Raw genomic sequence first — 18,334 nt, 5'->3', positions numbered from 1 at the left:
GTTTGAGTCACCCTAATGCCATGAGAATACAAGACAAGCATTAACAGGAAAGCTTCAATTTCTAGTCAGTCTTATGCAAGTAGTAAAGATAGTTGGAAAATGAAAATCAGCATTTAATAGGTTGACCCAGTTCTGAATTCTGCAGAAGGTTATGAGCTATAAGCATCTCAAACTTCATGGCATTCTGTGAACTGAAGACAAGGGCAGTGAAGCAAATTTTGTGTGGAACCTTTAAAAAAAAAAAATCTTTTGATGAGCCCTCTACACTGAGGTAAACTTGAAGCTCCTTCTCTGCACATTGATGAAGTCACTTAGACCCAGACTTGGCTGCATTACAAATACAGGATGACACATTTTGTTTCCTTCAAGTTGGAAGAAGTGACAAACCTTTCAAGTACTCAAAGAATTGCCTCTTGGCATACTTGTCCTCAGGTAAATAATATCCATAGACATTTGTCCATTTAAGAACTTGCTTCAATTCAACTTTCTGCATCAACAACATATTTGATGAGAACAAGGAGGGTTTGTGCTTTACCTGGAATAGACTCAGGTATCAGGGGTGCTACAAGAGATTCAAACTTCAGTTCTATTCAGTTAAGCGTATTGGATGAGAATGAACTTATTAATTGTATCAATAGAGGACTTGAGCATTGGTTTCAAAGCAACTTTCAGGTCTATCTCTCACTCTCTCATGAAGCTCCATATTTTCTGTTTTACAGGGCTACTCTAGTCAACGCTATATTTATAATGATTGTTTTCCTAAATGTGAAATTCCGGAATGGTTTTTCCATCAAAGTGGTTCTTTATTGATAATCCAGCTAATTCCAAATCTTTATACTAATTCTGACTGGATAGGAATTGCTCTATTTGCTACATTCACAGTGCACAAGCATCCAACTCTCATTCTTGACAATTCAGCTACAGAAATTTCTCATGGCTTTTCTTGTTCTTTGAGAAGTGACATGGGCAACTGGACAGTGTCAAATAAACATTACATCACTGAGTCTGAACACAACAAATTTATTTGGTTAAAGCAACGTAAGATCATGCATGTACCTCATGCTCGATTTTCAGAGAAGTTGAATTGTAGCAATCTCTTAACTGCTTTATTTGGTAGTGATAGCCAAGACTTGATGGTGCAGAACTGTGGTTACATTCTTGTGTACCAGCAAAATGTGGGAGAGTTGGTGCAAACATTAGTCCAATGCTCAACCATGTTTTTTGATAATTCCGATCTCATCCATCAATTTACTGCTCATCAATCTAGAACAAAGCAGCAGAGCCATGATGATGACAATGTTGAGGGGGAAACCAGTGGAACTGGTGGATCTAATGGGACATTGAGAGTGCCACATTATCAGGAAAAAGTTTGTGCAACTTGCTATCAAAAATTCATTGATGCTGGGGGGGCCAACCCATTATTGTCAGCGTTGAGAACGCTCTAAGGTACCTCTCTGTTTCTCTCATGACCTTTATATGTCTAATTTACAAGACTTTCATTTACACTTTACACCATCTATAACCTTCTATACCATTGTTAAAGAGAGCACAACTTTTTTTGTGTCTATTTTTTAAATGATCCAAAATACTCTTATACATTAATTATAATAAGTTTAAAAAACTTAAACTAATAAGATCAAATAAAAAATAATGAACTTCAAACATCTAGCTTTTGAATACACATGTTGCACTTGTGAAGAGCTTTTTTATTATAATTCTGATATAATCCCATAAATTTTTGAAAGTCCAAATTTTTTTACAAAAGGTTTTGCGTTTTGGAAGTTCATATTTTTCCACGTCATTATTCTAATATGTATTTTTTAATTGAATTTAAATTTTATAAAAATTCTTTATAAACCTCTTATATTTATCCCATCAATTGATAAACGCTTATCAAATATTGACTACTATAAGTCTATAATTATCAAATTTATATTTTGTTGAAATTTTCCCAACATTGTATGTGTTACTGAATAGTTATCAATATATCAATTTTACAGGAATTTCATTTATACTATCCATGTGATCGTTGCTTCCCTCCAACTAAGATTCCAGAGTTATTCAGCCATTACGCTTATGGATCCTCAATGACAATCCAGTTACCTTCAAATTTGCATAATGATTCTAATTGGCTGGGATTTGCTATATGTGTTGCATTTTCAGTCCAAGAGTATCCAACTGAGTTTCTTGACAATCTGGAAACTGAAATTCCCCACCACCTTAGTTGTCTGTTTGATATGGATATAGGTGGTTTGAAACCTCTCCATGTATATAACACCTTTAAAGAAGAACTCAGGTGGTTACAGCTACATGGATTCATTTGGCTATCCTATATACCATATTGGTGGCTTTCAGATAAGATAAATCAATGCAACCACATAGAGGTCTCAATTGCAAGCGACTGGCCAGGCTGGATTGTACGGAAGTGTGGACTTCGTCTTGTGTACCTACAAGATGAACAAGAGTTTTGGCAAATTCGATTCCACTTGAGGACTTCACTTTATGACAATTGGGACATCATTCATGAAGATTTAGTGTAACACCGACCATTAAAATCATCCTCAAAAGCATCCTCAAATCAAACATTCTCTATGAATAAATGTTTTCCTCAAAGTGAAATTCCAGAATGGTTTAGGCATCAAAGTACAGGCCCTTCTCTGTCTATCCAGCTACCTTCAAATTTCAGTAATGCTAGTACTTGGATGGGACTAGTTTTATGTGCTTCATTTTCAGTCCATGAGCATCCAACTATCACAAGTGATAATCTGGATTCAGACATATCCCACCACCTTATTTGTCATTTGGATGCTGAGAAAGGTAGCCTAGAATCTCCCCTTCTCTATCAAATCACTGAAGAGAACTTCACGTGTTTAAATATACAGGGATTCATTTGGCTATACTACATACCTCGTGCCACGATGGTGAATGTGTGGGCAACGTTTCTTATACCATCAAGATGTGGAAGAGTTTGAGCAAACGATCATTAAGTGCTCTACTGTGCCTTTTTACAATATGGAACTCATCCATCAATCAGTAGCTAGTGATTCTCCAAATGATAAGCCAAAGAATGAAGCTGGTTGTTCATACAAGGATCCAAACCTTGGAAGGTTGAGAAGACCCATTTACCCAGAGCAAAGCAGTAGAAATAGCATCTATCTTGAAGATCAAAACCCTGATAATCAACTCAGCAAAAGTGATTTACAGGTAACAAATTAATGTGTATTTCCTTTCAAATTACTACTAAGCTCCCTTCTAGTTCAGTCATCAGTGGCATTGTCTGATCCCCCTTATAAGGAGAGCCATGGTTGAATCACCCCCTCTTTTACTGATTTTAACAATTTTGAATTTTCGGAAAAATTCTCTCATTGAACATCATGTTCCTATTTTACAGGAATTTGATCGAAGTTTGGTATATAATTCTTGTTTTCCTCCAAGTGAAATTCTTGAGTGGTTCAACCATCGTAGTGGCAAGCCACCAGTGACAATCCATCTACCTCCAAATTTATATGATGATAGTACTTGGAGGGGACTCGCTCTATGTGTTTCTTTCTCAGTCAACATCAAGGATCCTACTGCCATCCTAGACATTCTTAATTCAGAAAATGCCCATCATCTTTATTGCCATTTGGAAAGCAATGTTGGTTCTTTGGAACCTCTCCATGCCTATTGCCTTACTAAAGACGATGTCATGTTGTTACATCTAGGTGGATTCATGTGGCTATCCTATATACCACGTAGCTCATTTCCAGATTGGTCGAATCAATGTAATCACATTGAGGCTTCAATTGTTAGCAATTGCCCAGACTTGACAGTGAAGTGTGGATTCTGTCTTGTACATCAGCATGATGAGGAAGAGTTTTTTTTTTTTTTTTTTTTTCTTTGCTGAATGATGAGGAAGAGTTTAAGCAAACTACAATGCACGGCTTGGCCTCATTGTCTAACAATTGGGGTCTCATCCTTCATTTGACGGCTCACAGTAGAAAAAGAAATAAGCAAAACCTCTCCATGCTTAAAGAGAAAGGCAAGCATGTGCTAGAATAGCATCTCCTCTTATTGTTCTGCTGCTTTTCTTAGCGGTTCTCCCTTCTGTTCTCAATTACAAATCTAACTGTACACTCATAATCTCTGCTGCTTAGTTAACTCAATATTGGTCTCAAGTATCTTGTTCCTTGGACTAATCTGAGCACTATCTTTAGTTTTTGCAATAATAGGAGGCAACAAAGGCATTGTCACTAATAGTGAGCTGTTAAAAATATGCTTGAATTTTATTGGAAGGAACGATTAAAAATGAACTCCTTGTTTGCACATTTTCTTCGTTTTAAGGGAATAAATGCATGTTCATGTAGTAATCACTAGAAAGTGATCTCTAGCTGAGATAATTGAGTAGAAAAAAATTATCATAAACAATAAAATGTGTCTTCTACACATGTTGGAAACACTTTCTGTAAGGGGATAATTGCCCACACAGAGTTAAGAAGGTAGGCTCAATTGGATTTGTATATAGTAGCTGATTGGGATACGGTTGTCGTCTTAAAGAACATTTGGAGCCTGTTCACTTAGTCAGGTTTCTGTTAGTAGCCTAGGTGCATAGGCATTTACTGAGAAATAAGTGCTTCCGAATAGTGAAAATACCAAAGAAATTCCTTTGTTCATTGTTATTGATTTTTAACAACAATTTATTGTTTGCTTTAAAACAATAATAATAATAATAATAAGAAGGGAAAGGAAAGTAAAATGGTGGATAGAAGATTGTGCTTGGAAGAAAAGGTGGACAATTTTTTTTTTTTTTTCGAATTAGTTTTATAATAATTCAATTGTTACCAAGTGGACGAGAGGGGATTTTTTTTTTTTATTTATAATTTTTACAACCAGTGAGGGAATGAGGATTTGAATTATGGTTCTTCTCATAAAGGAGATCATTCAATACCACCGAACTACAAAGCTTTTGATTGGAGGAGAGATTTGATTCATTTGAACTTAAATCGAAGATGGATGAACTAATAAGTAATTTGTCACACATCTCTCAAGTGTTGGCACAAAAAGTTATTATAAAAAAATAATAGAGAAAAACAATATGTACCTATAAAAGTTAACATTTTCCAAGTGTATCATCCATAGTAAATTAATAGATAAAGATTGAATCCAATGCTTTGTGCAGTGACTCGTCAAAATTATGACACGTGTCCACTTTTAACCACGTGTCATGATCTTGACGGTCTAGAACATTGGACCAAGCCAAGTCCAATTTTAGGTACCATGAGTTTTGAATATTGTTTTCAAATCAAGGTGAATATTTGGACCACTAGCTTCATGCTTCTACTTCATAGGCACCAATTTTACTTTTATTCTATTTCCCTCTTATATATTATACTAACATTATGTTCTTCACTGAATTATCCATTACTATTTAGCTACCATCTCATACAATCAATTTCACTAGCAACAAGGTATAATAATACATAGTTTATAAGAAAATCAACAAGTTCGAACTCCCAATCATAAAAGGTTCGAAATTCGAATAAACTTGAGATTCCAAACGCGTAGTCTAAGGTTGCGTTAAGCATTGACTTAAAAACTCAGTTTTTTTTACTATTTAGTTTATTTTTACTACTATTCATGGATCTCATTGCACTTTTTAGTATTATTCATGGTCTCACTGTATTATTTCAGCTACCTTTTAGTTTTATTTACAGTACTTTCAGCTAAGTAAAATGTTCCTAAACAGATTCTAAGTCTAACAACTCTCTTTTTCATTTTTCTTTAAAAAAAAAAAAGTCTTAACAACTCTTTAGAATCAAGGCAAGATTATAGAACACAAAAGCATCTTCCTTCTTGGCAATCAAAAGCAAATTAGGAAACACATAGTTTAAATTTAGTTCCTAGCATAAAAAATTATAGCAAAACCTAATCCTCATATTAATTCTAATCCCAAATTAACGAAAGCAAAGAACAAACCTAATACCAAATAAGTCAATATTGTACCGGTAACAGCTATACCGACAATATATACTGCATTGGCCATCAAATAGGTTGCTACTCCTCTAAAATGTATCATCAGATAAAATATAAGGTCGTACTGGCAATTTTCGAGTGTTTTTCCCAAAATAGATATTTCAATTGATACAATAAAAGATATTTTAAAATAAAAAAATGTCATAGAAAATATTATTTAAGCTAATGCATTGGGTTAGTGTATTTAGGCTAATGTTTGAGCTTATAAAATATATGGATTTGATATTATATATATATATATATATATATATACCTTTATATATACACGCGTGCATAAGTATACAAAGAGTAATAACTTGAAACAAAACATCCATATCAACTGGTACCGAAATATTTTGTTCCCCTAGTCAAATCAAAACGGCCTTTAGTACAAAATTGGCTCTCTTACTCAATACTACTCCAAAAACTACTCTATATGGCCTGCATATCTCCTAAGTAGCCCATTTACTTTAAGCCTTTCTATATTTTTAACATAATTGCAAGTCTCCAAATTTTATCCCTTCCCTCCTAACAAAACTTTAAGACCATTTATTCAACAAAGATTAGTTAAATATGTGCAGAAATTATGATAAATAAAAAAAAGTAGAAAGTAAATATAATAGTGTACGTGGTTTGACTTTGTGGCCTATATTCATGGGACAAGAGCCTAAAAAGTCAAATTTTCTTGTACATTTTTTTGGATAATACGTTACAATAGAATCCATTGTTATAATGGGATTGCGTACAAAAATAAAAATAAAAAATAAAAAATTTGAACTTGAATTTGAATTGCATATTAATTGTCTCAATCCAACAATTTTCTGTTGTAATCAATTATATAATTTTCTCTTGAAATCAATGTCTTGATTTGGTCTTCAATGATTTGGAAAGTGAAATATGCTTTCTAACAAAAAGACACTCAGTTTGCTTACCCCAAACAACTCACCATACTTCACAGAGTACACCAATTTCATTCAAACAAGTGAAATTTGATTTCTTCATTTGTCCCACCCGATTATGTTGCAACTTCTCTAAGCTATTAGCCACATGGATTGGAACAATTAAAACAGATAGAAACTAGGTGGGAAGGCTCAACAAAGTGCTCAAAAGAAGCATGAGCCTTCCATCATTAGACAAATAAATTCTTCCATCGGCCTAACATTCTTCTCTCTCGTGCTAGTGTTTGATTCTCACTTTATTCAATCCAACAAAATCTCACCAAATAAAATTCCTTTAACAAACATTCATATATGAACTTGGTGTATTACAATATTGTAAGGTTGAATTTATTCAACCATCTAATTGGCTTTATTCCGTGCCAAATTTGCTTGTAATTCAGCATTTAGTAACCCTGTATTTAGGTGGGATTGTTGTAAGGGTAGTGAGTGAGATAGTGTGAAGATTGCTCAAGAGTGTGCAAGAAAACAGAGTGTCGCGGTTGGGACTCGCGGGTGGACTCGCGGCTGCAAGCCGCCAGAAGCTGCACACGTGCCAAGCATGCTGGAAGATGAACAGTCATGCTAGCTGGAGCACTACAGGACAAAACAGGACAACTGGCCATACGGTTAACTCGCGACTGGAACTCGCGACTTAGTCAAGCCGCGAGCCACCCCTGTTTTGGAAAAACCTGACGTTTCGCATTCCACTCCTCTTCAATATAAATACCCTTTTAACCCATGATTGAAAGAGAGCTTCCAGAGAGAATTTTGAGAGAGAAACCCTAAAGAAAAACCAGATTGTTTTACCCACAATCTCTACCTTAGAGTCTCATCAAAATCCCTCACTCTCTTCCTCTCCATTGTCAAATCCTTGAGAGGCCATTATACCAAACCTGGTTCTCACCATTATCATCTCTGTGAGACAGTCGTTTGGAGTTCTGGGAAGCAGTTAGGAAGGAGCCAATATTCATTGGTTGATGCTACGGTGTAGTAGCGGAATCCGGAAAGCTAGAAAAGAAAAAGGTTCGGCGCAACCTCGTTGGAGCAAGAAGCTTGGAGGGCTTAGGTGCATTGGGTAGATTAGGCTTGGAGGGTCTATTGCTGTCCTTGTATCCCAACTGTATTTTCTAGTGGATTGATTACCGCTTGGAGGGCGGCGGAGAGGTTTTTCGCCGAGGTTTTCGGTTTCCTCTTCGATAACATATCTGGTGTTATCGCTGTGTTTGCATCTTCCTTCCTCTCTATCTCTGCCTTTACATTATCTGCTGTGGTTTATTTTGTTGTGGCTTAGATAGTTGTTTAATCAATACCATGTTATAGCATATGTTAAGTTTCCGCACACTTTTGTTTAACATATTGCGTGTGTTGATTAAATTGGTTTTTGGGGGTCTAAACGTTCAAAAGTGTTTTTGTACACGTTTTTGAACTTTCAATTGGTATCAGAGCGGGTACACATCTGTTTGGTTTTATTACCATTGTGTGATCCTTGACTCCCTTTCTTTTGAGATGGATAGGTCTCAATCCCTTAATGCACCTCCATATTTTGATGGAAGTAATTATGCATTTTGGAAGGTTCGTATGAGAGCCTTTTTATGCTCTATTGATGAATCCGTGTGGGATGCTGTTGAGATTGGTTGGGCCAAACCTGAGGCAGCCAAATCCACATGGGATAAGGCAGCACTTGCTGCATCTAATGCTAACAGTAAAGCACTAAATGCTATTTTCTGTGGTGTGTCTCCAGATGAATTTCACAGGATTTCTCACATTACTATTGCAAAAGATGCATGGGAGATTCTGGAAACAACTTATGAAGGCACGAAGAAGGTGAAAGATACCAAGTTACAAATGCTGACCACTCGGTTTGAGGAGCTCAAGATGAGTGAGGATGAGTCTTTCGACTCGTTCTATGGGAAGTTAAATGAAGTGGTTGTCAGCAAGTTTAACTTGGGGGAGAAGATGGAGGATTCTAAGATTGTAAGGAAGATCCTTCGATCATTGTCGGAAAGCTTCCGTGCCAAAGTGACAGCCATTGAAGAGAGCAAGGATCTTGACGACATCAAGGTGCAGGAGCTGGTTGGTTCTCTACAGACCTATGAAATGTCGCTGCCAAATCAACGGAAGGGTAAATCCATTGCTCTAAAGACCGTTAATGAGAAGGTAGAAGATTAAGGCTCGTCAGGAGAAGATATGGTTGACAAGGATGTAGCCTATCTTGTTAAAAATTTCAAGAAGTTTTTGAAATTCAAAAACAATGGAAAATTTGATGATAAGAGAAATTTCCAAAATTCTGGAAGGGAGAAGAGGGATTTCAAGAGGAAAGATGGAAAAGAATCCCAATCCACACAAGGTGTTACTTGTTTTGAATGCAACGGGCATGGACACTTCAAGAGGGAATGTCCTAACTATTTGAAATCAAAAGGCAAGGTGTACGCCACGACTTTGAGTGATTCAGATTCGTCCGACTCAGAATCTGAGGAGAGCTGTGATGGAGAAGGGAACTACTCAGCTTTCATGACTATTGCTCATGTTGAGTCTTCGGATGAATTGAATTTGCTTGTTCAAGACCTTGGAGAACATAGTGAGGATGACTCACTAGGAATTGTTGAAGAATCAGAAGCTGAAGAAGAAGAAAGCACAGCTACTCTTCAAGAAAATTACAACTCACTTTTGGAGAAATCTGGCGAATACACAAGGGTGGCCAAGGCTGCTGTGAGAAAGATGAAGAAGGCTGAGGAGGACTACAAAAGTCTCCTAATCCGGTATAGGGAGGCCAAATGCGAGATTGAAACCCTTAATGGTGAGCTGTCCGAAGCCTACACTAAAGTGAGATTCCTTGAGAATGAGGTTGTTCAAGCAAATGCAAAAATAGAGAGGGTCACCACCAAGAAGCTTGATGATGTTATATCATCTCAAAAGAGCTTCTCAGACAAATCCGGACTGGGATATACCGGAGGAAGTAGCTCAACTGGAAATGTCACCAAAGAAGTGAAGTTTGTGAAGTCCAAAGATCCAGTTGTAGCTGACTCTACGAGTGTGAACCTCGAGGTGGAGAAAAAGAAGAATGTGGTGGACCAACGGATGCTGAATCATCGGAATCAGTCTATGGGCAGGTCCGAGTCTCGTGCCAAGTCACGTCCACGACCACAAAGAGGTCCTAGAGGAATGTATGTGTGCCATTATTGCGGACTTCAAGGGCACACTCGACCAAATTGCCAAAAGCTGAGGGCAATGAACAGTGCTACTCCTCAAAGGTCAGGAGGACCAAGAACTGATAGGAGAACTTGGGCAGGGGATCAACCTAGAGAGCAAAATGGAGATCCCGGAATGATGGACGTGATGAAGATGATTGGTGCATTCACCAACTGCTTGGAAAGCTTCTCACGAAGGTTTGAAAGCCCTAACTCCCGTACCCAATCCTCTAAGGAAATCACCCCAAACGCAAGTGTCGTGTGGGTGAAAAGGGGTACTCATGCATAAGCATTACAACATGTCCATGCATTAATACTTCCTATGCTTTGTGACTATGGTTGTTTGATATGCTTGTTGTTTTTGATTTTGTTTGTTTGTTTGTGAATTTTTCTTAATTGTGTTTTATCAATCTTTTTGTTTCTTGAGTCAAAAATCCAAAATTACATAAAAAATTTGAAAATCAAAAGGCTTGATTGACTTTGTTGAGTTTTTGTCTTAAAACTCGTTTTGCCGTGTACCTTTGTGCTAATGGCTTTGTGCATTTTCGAACATTACTTGTTTTCATGCACTCATATCACTATGGGAAAAATTTTGAAATCTATGTGATTGTTGTAAATAGATCTTCAAACTTGTCATGAATGATTAGTGAATGGTTATGTTGATCTTGAAACATGCATAGACTTGTGTCTATATCTCTTCCCACTTTTTATTTTTTTTTTGCTAAAAAGAGCTCACTAAATGTAAATCTCAAAATGAAAAGAGATATTGAGCTGCAAAAGCCTGTCGCACATTCTAGTATTTGACTAGGAAAAAGGGTAAGCGACCTTATATCAAAAGTAAAATTTCTTTCAAAAAGGCCAAAGGCCTGTTCTTCAAAGAAAAGTGTTGTCTATCCCTCTCACAATGAGAGATGATTGCCTCAAAAGATCAAATGTTATGGCTGAAAGTGGAGTCAAATGAAAGGCTCCAAGTTATGTTATCAAGTTGTGTGGGAAGTCATATATTCATATTTCTATAATTGAGATTGGTCACATGATCTAGTGCTAATTGTGTATGCCTTGGTTGAATTGATCATTGAAGCTTCACATTAGACAAAGGACTATTTCATTGTTGATATCCACACACAACACACAAGTTTATGTTTGATAAATGCCGTATTCATTTGTGTGATTGTACTTGATAAAATGTGTTTTCACATGCTCAATCTTTGTTAATTCAAGCACAAAAAGATTTTTGAGTGTTTTAGGTGTTTTTGGAAAGTGTTTTGCTGAAAAAAATCTGAAAAATTTCAAAAATACAGTTTTGCCCTGTTTTGGCGGCTCAGTCGCGGGTGTGTCAAGTCGCGATCCTCAGTCGCATCTTCGCTGGTCAGTTTTGGCGACTTGTTCGCGAGTGGAAGGTCCAGTCGCGAGATTCACTCAGAGATTTTCGCGGCTCAGCTCGCGACTCACTCGCGGGTAGACCTTCCAGTCGCGAAAAACACTTAGAAAAATTTTTCAAAATTTTCCTCTTGAGTGCTTTGGCGGCTTGAGCTGGCGACTGTGTGGCGACTTGAACCAGTCGCGAAAATCGCGTGTTTTGCAGAAACAGGAGCAGTTTTTAAACTTTTTCAGTTTTTTCCCTCGAATTTTTGTGACTGTTCATCTTCTCTCTAAACACTCTCCCTCCCAAACACTCCGTGCTCCCTTTTCCAATCTCTTGTGTTGCATCCTTACAGCCCAAAATCGTCGAGTTCCAGGTATGGGTTTTCTGATTTTCACTCTTTTCTACTTGATTTTGTGCTTTTACCCTTGATTTTTCGCATTTGATTGTGTTTTTGAAATGGGTTTGTGGTTCGGTCTCTGCTCTTTGTTCTTGCTTAGCTTGTGGATTCTGTTGTTATAGGTTGTGTTAATGATAGTCATTGTCCTATTGCTCTTGTGCTTAGCTAAGTATTCCTTTCATTTCAATCTGAACTTTGAGCTGTTGAGATGTTACTATTGGTTCTGTTTGAGGTTGTGAGTTTTCCTTTGCAAGATGTGCATGTCTTAGATTGATATTCTGTGGGAAGACTCTGTTACGTTCAATATATTGTTTGTTTGTCATATCATTTTTTTCTTAAATCTGCCTCAATGTCCTTCATCTGCCTTCAGGATAGCTTCACCATGTTGTTCATGTGTTTCCTATCCTAGGCTTGGTTTATCCATATGTTTGAACTAAATTGCTTGCTGTTTAAGTGTTTGAAGTTCACTTGTTTGATTGATATCTCTCTCTGTTAACTACATGGTACTGACTGGTTATGCGCATATATTGTTATATGTTGTTGTGGCCTTTTCTGATTGTTCACAGATGGCTCCTTCACCTCAGAAGAAGAAATCTACTGCGAAGAAGGCTGACAAAAGACTTAAGATGGATCCTAGATTGTTTAGGTCAGTTCACCATTTTGAGAGATACAAGGATAACTTCTTGAATGCAGGAATCATTCAAGAGAGATTTGTGGATTTGGATGATTTAAGGCAAACTTTTATTCCCAGTTGTTTTGAAGGAAGAGGATGGGACAAACTTTTAAGTGATTTCCCTTTGGTGTGTGAACCCCTGATTAGAGAATTTTATTCAAATGCTGTGATAAAGGAGAATGAGTTAAATTGCTGGGTTAGAGGGAAAGAATTCATCTTGGATGCACATGTCATAGATGATGTACTAGGGCTTGAGGGTTTGGATGATGAGGAGTTTGTCAATTTCAAGGATAGGAGTGTCTCTATTGAAACAGTTCAACAGAGAATAGGTGGGCAGAGAGAAGGGAAGTGTTTGAATACCACTGCCTTTCCAGTGGACATGAGGGTTCTAACCATAATCATGATGTTTAACCTTTATCCTATTAGGAAGTTGACCACAATCAATTGTGCTAGAGCAATTTTTCTGATGGATCTCAAAGAGAAGAACTTCATAGATATAAGTTCCCACATCTTTGACATCATTGTGGATGAGACAAGAACAACATCTAGACCAAAACTGATCTTTCCCAGTCTCCTAATGAGGATATTTTGAAGGAAGGGTGTTCAAATTCCTCAAGACATCAGTCACATGTCCACACCCTCTGCAATCAACAAACTTACCTGCAAAAGGATCAGTGTTAGGCTTCCAGGAGAAGAAGATGAAGGTGATGAAGGAGAGGAAGTCCCAATGGAGACTGATGCAGAGGCAGCAGGGCATGCATCCACCTCAACACCAAGGAGGAGTGGCAAGAGGTCCAGAGCTTCAACTTCTGCAGATGCACCTCCAGATGCTTTCCAGATCATTCTGGAAAGGCTTGATGGGATCAGGGCAGTCCAGACTGAGCATTCTGACAGAATGAGAGCCATGCAAGACCAGATTGATGTCTTGGCTGCTACACTTGATAGCTTCACAACTCAGCATGACCAGTGACCCTTTGGCCATTCCATGTCAAAAAGGGGGAGAAAGTTCATTGATAATTGAAGCAGAAAAGCAGCTCTTGAGGGGGAGTAATTAGTGTTTTTATGGTTTTTATGGTTTTAATACACTGGGTTTTGGTGTATAACTGTTCATAACTCATTTCATATACTTTTGGTTTAATCTTTAATATATGTTGTTGATGTTATTCAGGATATTTTGTGTTTGTACCCATATGCTTTTGTAAGCTTTGAGGGTTTATGTTCTATGCATAGTTTGTAGGCCTTGTGGTATGTACCATGCTTAAGTGCAGCCTTTATGCTATGTGAAATCAGTATTTTAAATCTAAATGTTCTGCATTGTGGTTTATGTACTGTCACTCTTGTGCCCTTGTAGGATTGTTCCTAGATGCATATGCCATGTGTGCTATGCATTGGTTGAGTGTTGAGCATACAAGTGTCTTGCCTTGTGCTTGTTAACTTGTATGTCTTTGTGTTCATTCCAAGTGTGAATGAACACTGTGATCACTACTTTGTGGTGTTCACTTGGTTGATCAAGCCATGGTTTGTTCATTAACTCCATCTTATGCTTGATCTCTTTTTGCCTGTTTCATATGCATTAATAATTTTCTGCTTACAATGATCATGGTGTATTGTTGTGTTTCAGGAGTTTATGTTCATATGATTCAAGTGCTTCACAGCTTCTAGAATTAGGTGTGAGTGAGTTTTGATCAACTGTTCCCAACTCACATGTTAAGTCTAGAGTCTGTTTTAGGGTTTTGTCACGGAATAGCCAAAGGGGGAGATTGTAAGGTTGAATTTATTCAACCATCTAATTGGCTTTATTCCGTGCCAAATTTGCTTGTAATTCAGCATTTAGTAACCCTGTATTTAGGTGGGATTGTTGTAAGGGTAGTGAGTGAGATAGTGTGAAGATTGCTCAAGAGTGTGCAAGAAAACAGAGTGTCGCGGCTGGGACTCGCGGGTGGACTCGCGGCTGCAAGCCGCCAGAAGCTGCACACGTACCAAGCATGCTGGAAGATGAACAGTCATGCTAGCTGGAGCACTACAGGACAAAACAGGACAACTGGCCATACGGTTAACTCGCGACTGGAACTCGCGACTTAGTCAAGCCGCGAGGTCAAGCCGCGAGCCACCCCTGTTTTGGAAAAACCTGACGTTTCGCATTCCACTCCTCTTCAATATAAATACCCTTTTAACCCACGATTGAAAGAGAGCTTCCGGAGAGAATTTTGAGAGAGAAACCCTAAAAAAAAACCAGATTGTTTTACCCACAATCTCTACCTTAGAGTCTCATCAAAATCCCTCACTCTCTTCCTCTCCATTGTCAAATCCTTGAGAGGCCATTATACCAAACCTGGTTCTCACCATTATCATCTCTGTGAGACAGTCGTTTGGAGTTCTGGGAAGCAGTTAGGAAGGAGCCAATATTCATTGGTTGATGCTACGGTGTAGTAGCGGAATCCGGAAAGCTAGAAAAGAAAAAGGTTCGGCGCAACCTCGTTGGAGCAAGAAGCTTGGAGGGCTTAGGTGCATTGGGTAGATTAGGCTTGGAGGGTCTATTGCTGTCCTTGTATCCCAACTGTATTTTCTAGTGGATTGATTACCGCTTGGAGGGCGGCGGAGAGGTTTTTCGCCGAGGTCTTCGGTTTCCTCTTCGATAACATATCTGGTGTTATCGCTGTGTTTGCATCTTCCTTCCTCTCTATCTCTGCCTTTACATTATCTGCTGTGGTTTATTTTGTTGTGGCTTAGATAGTTGTTTAATCAATACCATGTTATAGCATATGTTAAGTTTCCGCACACTATTGTTTAACATATTGCGTGTGTTGATTAAATTAGTGTTTGGGGGTCTAAACGTTCAAAAGTGTTTTTGTACACGTTTTTGAACTTTCAATTGGTATCAGAGCGGGTACACAGCTGTTTGGTGTCATTACCATTTGTGTGATCCTAGACCCCTGTGTTGTGGTTGCTGTTCTTGTTTATACCATGTTGAATTGTAGCTCAAGTGTTTGTGAAAATGTCTCTATGCACATGACTGAAAGGTGTCTTACTGATGACCTTGTAGAGTTATTAAAAACTAAGAAACATGCTAGAGCTTTTGTTCACATGCTGAAATTTCTTGAGAATCAGAATCTTGTCTTACACAGTAGCATATCTGAATCAAAATCATTGATTAAGAAATATAAAAGAAAGAATAGAATGTTGTGTGAAATGATTGAGAATCTGAAAAAGAAAAATCAATCTAAAAGTAGCATGAAATCTGATGATGAGTTTGTGTTTGAAGGTCAAGAGTGTCTGTCACATGTGAACCTATTTGTGCATACCTCTTTAAAGGTGTTTAATGCTTGTCTGTGGTATCTTGATAGTGGGTGTTCTCGCCATATGACAGGGGATAAGTCACTGTTTAAGTCACTCAAAGAAAAGGTGGGTGACTATGTGACCTTTGGGGATGGAAGCCATGCTCAAGTCCTAGGCAAAGGAACCATTGAGATACCCGGTTTGCCTCTGTTGAAAGATGTGCTGTTCATAAAAGGGCTGAAGGCAAATTTGCTGAGCATCACTCAAATTTGTGATGACAACTTTCTGGTACAATTCTCCAAGAAAGGATGTTTGATCATCAATAAAGAGGGGATTTAGGTTTTGGAAGGAAATCGGACTACGGATAATTGTTATGGAATAGTTCCCACGGCACCAATATCATGTAGAAGTGCTCGGGTAGATATGTTGGAGCTGTGGCATCACAGATTTGGGCATGCCAACTTCAAACAAGTAGCCAAAGTCTCCAAACTTGAAGCAGTCGAGGGACTTCCTAAGTTTGGAAAAGTAGAGAAGACCATTTGTGGTGCATGTCAAATGGGGAAGCAAACTAAGGCAAGCCATCACAAGGTAAATGTGATAGCCACCTCTCGTTGCTTGGAGCTACTTCATGTTGATCTGATGGGGCCCACCAGAACTGAAAGCCTAGGGGGAAAAAGATATATCATGGTCATTGTGGACGACTACTCAAGATACACTTGGGTTGAATTCCTTAGAGAAAAATCAGAAGCTTGTGAGAGGCTAGAGATTCTGTGCAAGAAACTACAAAATGAAAAGGGGATTCCAATAGCCAAGATTAGAAGTGATCATGGGAGAGAATTTGAGAATGCAAGATTCGAGTCCTTCTGTGAGAAGAGTGGTATTAAAAGAGAGTTTTCAGCTCCCAAAACTCCACAACAAAATGGAGTGGTAGAGAGAAAAAATCGTGTGATTCAGGAGATGGCAAGAGTCATGTTGCTTAATAAGCAAATACCTCAAAATTTTTGGGGAGAAGCTGTCAACACCTCGTGTCACATTGGCAGTAGGATTTTCTTTCGAGCTGGTACAAAGAAGACTGCATATGAGATATGGAATGAGAAGAAGCCTAAAGTGAAGTATTTCCGGGTATTTGGAAGTAAATGTTATATCTTAAATGATCGAGAGAATCTTGGGAAGTTTGATGCAAGAAGTGATGAGGGTATTTTTCTTGGCTACTCTACTACAAGTCGAGCATATAGAGTGTTCAACAAGAGAACAAAGACTGTGATGGAATCCATAAATGTCAAGATTGATGATGCCTTACCTAAGGTGGAAATGCTTGATGGGATCAGGGCAGTCCAGACTGAGCATTCTGACAGAATGAGAGCCATGCAAGACCAGATTGATGTCTTGGCTGCTACACTTGATAGCTTCACAACTCAGCATGACCAGTGACCCTTTGGCCATTCCATGTCAAAAAGGGGGAGAAAGTTCATTGATAATTGAAGCAGACAAGCAGCTCTTGAGGGGGAGTAATTAGTGTTTTTATGGTTTTTATGGTTTTAATACACTGGGTTTTGGTGTATAACTGTTCATAACTCATTTCATATACTTTTGGTTTAATCTTTAATATATGTTGTTGATGTTATTCAGGATATTTTGTGTTTGTACCCATATGCTTTTGTAAGCTTTGAGGGTTTATGTTCTATGCATAGTTTGTAGGCTTTGTGGTATGTACCATGCTTAAGTGCAGCCTTTATGCTATGTGAAATCAGTATTTTAAATCTAAATGTTCTGCATTGTGGTTTATGTACTGTCACTCTTGTGCCCTTGTAGGATTGTTCCTAGATGCATATGCCATGTGTGCTATGCATTGGTTGAGTGTTGAGCATACAAGTGTCTTGCCTTGTGCTTGTTAACTTGTATGTCTTTGTGTTCATTCCAAGTGTGAATGAACACTGTGATCACTACTTTGTGGTGTTCACTTGGTTGATCAAGCCATGGTTTGTTCATTAACTCCATCTTATGCTTGATCTCTTTTTGCCTGTTTCATATGCATTAATAATTTTCTGCTTACAATGATCATGGTGTATTGTTGTGTTTCAGGAGTTTATGTTCATATGATTCAAGTGCTTCACAGCTTCTAGAATTAGGTGTGAGTGAGTTTTGATCAACTGTTCCCAACTCACATGTTAAGTCTAGAGTTTGTTTTAGGGTTTTGTCACGGAATAGCCAAAGGGGGAGATTGTAAGGTTGAATTTATTCAACCATCTAATTGGCTTTATTCCGTGCCAAATTTGCTTGTAATTCAGCATTTAGTAACCCTGTATTTAGGTGGGATTGTTGTAAGGGTAGTGAGTGAGATAGTGTGAAGATTGCTCAAGAGTGTGCAAGAAAACAGAGTGTCGCGGCTGGGACTCGCGGGTGGACTCGCGGCTGCAAGCCGCCAGAAGCTGCACACGTGCCAAGCATGCTGGAAGATGAACAGTCATGCTAGCTGGAGCACTACAGGACAAAACAGGACAACTG

At 38.2% G+C, this 18,334-nt stretch overlaps 1 protein-coding gene across 1 annotated transcript in view; it reads left to right on the top strand.

The window, feature by feature from the left end:
* The window catches only part of LOC126718830 (TMV resistance protein N-like), a 57,678-nt gene extending 53,386 nt beyond the window's left edge, over nucleotides 1-4,292 (top strand). The window contains exons 9-12 of the mRNA XM_050421184.1: nucleotides 146-672; nucleotides 856-1,446; nucleotides 2,001-3,204; nucleotides 3,392-4,292. The gene's annotated coding sequence lies outside the window, so the exon portion shown is untranslated. The remainder of the gene's footprint in view (nucleotides 1-145; nucleotides 673-855; nucleotides 1,447-2,000; nucleotides 3,205-3,391) is intronic.
* Nucleotides 4,293-18,334: the final 14,042 nt, after the last annotated feature.

This window comes from Quercus robur, chromosome 3 (assembly GCF_932294415.1).
Source record: "Quercus robur chromosome 3, dhQueRobu3.1, whole genome shotgun sequence".
Taxonomy (NCBI): Eukaryota; Viridiplantae; Streptophyta; class Magnoliopsida; order Fagales; family Fagaceae; genus Quercus; species Quercus robur.
The sequence above is the reverse complement of the archived record's forward strand: the minus strand, read 5'-3'. Positions and strand labels throughout refer to the sequence as shown.